Raw genomic sequence first — 3,072 nt, forward strand, 5'->3', positions numbered from 1 at the left:
GAGCGACTAGTAATGTCTTGGAGCGGCGGTGAGTTTAAAAAACCTTACTAAGGACACCGGCTCTTTATGTGTGCGGCCGCTGTGAGCTCATCCGAGCTTACAGACTGGCTAAAAAACAGACACTTTGATCATTAAATGATGATTTATTTCAACTTTCGTGTCACTTTTACACACACCCTCCGGAGACCGTCATTTTGAGAAACTTCTCTCTCATGAGCTCTGCGATTGTTTGCCCGGAGCGCTGTCTTGCAGGCGAACTCTGGGGAAACGCTGAGCTGCAGGTTGCCGGAATGAAGAGGGCTGGATTCTGACGGGCGGGGCTGGTGATGGAACTGAGCGAGAGCCGCGGCCGTGGAAAAGTCGAAGCTTGCTCGCGACGGTCCCTCCAGCGTGCCGGGATGGGCCGCGCGGCTTGATGAGGTGGCGCACAGCCTCTGGCACCTCCTCCGACTGTTTCAATTCGCCAGCATGGTTTGAAGCTGCTCTGAACAGCGCGTCCGCGATGGGCTTCATCAGGTCTTGTGCAGTTTCTCCGGCAGCGAGGGGAGTAACGAAGCCAGGTGGATCGTTGGATCATCGTCATCCACGCTGCAATCCTCGACAGGCAAACCGTAAGAGAGGCACACATGTTGAGCTGACGTCAGCTGCCTTACAGAGGGAGTTCTTTGTCTCCAAGGCAGGTCTGCGGCCTTCAGTCCCTTGGACATGCTATATGCTAGCAGCGCCGTTGTTGCTAGCTGCGGCTGCCTGAAAAACACATCGGTGGGCTCGATTGGAGAGCCTGGTCACCGTCTGGTTCGTGTTCCTCCGGAGGGACGGGACGCTGCTCCGACCTGGGCAGCCTCGCTCCGAAAGCTTCCGCGAGGCTTGGCTCCAGGGGGGTTACCGAGGAATAGCCCCGCTCGGTGAATCCCTCAACTCTGGTGATGGGTGCGGACTGGGGACCGACTCCCCCAATCTACCAGGAAAGAACCGTCTGTGGCCTCGCCCGTCGAACGTCTTGTTGGAACACGAGGCCGTATGGATCAAGACGGTGAGCCAGAGTGGAGCCCAGTGAAAACAACCTTCCCGCCAATCATCCGAACTGGCGGGAAAAGGCGTGGGACGTAGAAAAAAGGGGTCCCTTCATGTCAGCCTCCTCCTGGGTTCCGCCGGGCAACCGTGAGGGCGCTGTCGGCCGGGAGCGGTGTGATCGCCGATGCGAAACGAGGTGGGAAGGGGTGAGCATTCACTCAGCCCCCCTCCACCTACACTACGCTCCCCAGGAGGGAATGAGCAGCGGGGGCTGCAGCTGAGCACGCCTTGCCCCGGAGGAACCATCCGGTTTGCCCCGAGGGTCGGCGATAAGAGGAAAAAATACAAGATGGCGTTGTCCAGCGTGTAGTGACCTGTCACTGGGAAATGTTCCCCGACGTTTACCTTGGAATAAGACTGCTCGTCATCTTCTCCTCGGGGAGGAGAACTCACCGGACGACCGGAGGTCGACTGCCGGGCCAAGCATCCTTAACAAAGGTTGGTCATTTACACAATTTATCCTCTTTGTTCTTCTGACAGTGCTATTTAGCTCGCTGAAGAAAAAATGGGAGCCGATTTCCCGCTCTTAACGTAATTTATACGGACCGGGTGGGGCCCACACAGCAGGTGGGCGTGGACTAAATTTTTTCAGTGCTTATGCTCCGCATAACGGGATAAACCCATCAGCGACAGCCTTAAAGGGCGAAGCCTATATGACATAGAACAGAAAACTCTTCAAAGCTCGGCCACACCTCCTAGAGTCGTCATCACCACCAACGAATGGAAAGTCCTACTCTATCATGTGACCCAGCTCTCAACCAATAATATTTAGCCATCTTGTGTTCTATAATGGATGGGTGCGTGAATGTTGGGAGTTGTAGGCATGTAGCTGAAACTACATTTTCTACCGGAAACGGAATCAGATCATGTTTTTAACACAGTATCATTCTAAATATCAAAACAGGATACATATATCTAGACATTTCATTATTTAATATATTATCTGATAAAATTATATTTCAAAACTGTCAGCATGTCTTCTGTGAAAAACAAAACTCTACAACTGGTAAGATGATCACAGTTCATAGCATTCATGCAGAACCCCAATGATCCTTTTCTTCACAAACCATGTGCCAGCTGTGTTGAACCAGCGCTGGGTTTGTTCAGGCTGCTTGTGTGACAGTCTGGATCCAGACGGTCCTCCTGAGCAGCAGCAGATCACACACCGAGTCCAGCTTGATCCACTTCCACACCGCTGCTGCCTGACCCTGGAAGGTCTGTTCAGGTGGACATCAAGCTGCTCCTGCTCCTCAACTTCAGAACATTTGCCTCATGGTCCTTGACATCGTGTCAAACTCCAGGGCTGAGGGCCATACATGGCCCTTTGTCAACATTTTGTTCCTGGTCCTCAACATATTTCAAAGGTTATTTTTTAATCACCTCTTGTGAACCTCTTCCTCTTCAAAACCTGGCAAACTTTATGTAGTGCAGACTTCTCATGACCATTTAGTCAACTCTGAAGAAAAAATAATTTGAAATTCGCAGAAATCTTTGATTTTGATGTGGAACAAACAATGAAGAACATCAAGCAAACATGTGACCTCTGACTGGCGATAAGGTGAAATTGGCCCAGTTCAGCAGCCCAGCTTGAAACATGAGATGTTCTTCACTACAGCACCTCTGTACACCCATGACTGTTCCAAAGACAGCCAGAGCAGGAAACAGGATAAAGCTCAAACAGGAAGTGGAAACACATTCACCCAGCTCTAGAAATTGCTGATGCTACCAGACAGGTGGAGCTTACAGGTGCTGGACCTCAGCTGGGATGTGGACCTTCAAGTTGTTGCAGAAACTTTTGTTTTGCAGTAAAATGAGTCAGCAGGCTCAGCAGACAGGAAGCTGCCCCAATAAACAGAGCAGTGATGTGTGTGTGTGTGTGTGTGTGTGATTGTGTGTGTGTGTCATCTTAACTTTTTTCATGATGAAAGCAGAATCTCACAGAGCTGTAGTGGCTGGGGAGAACTTTAGCTGCTGGGGAGAACTTTAGTTGTTGGAGAA

Source organism: Nematolebias whitei, chromosome 15 (assembly GCF_014905685.2).
Source record: "Nematolebias whitei isolate Nwh7 chromosome 15, NemWhi1, whole genome shotgun sequence".
Taxonomy (NCBI): Eukaryota; Metazoa; Chordata; class Actinopteri; order Cyprinodontiformes; family Rivulidae; genus Nematolebias; species Nematolebias whitei.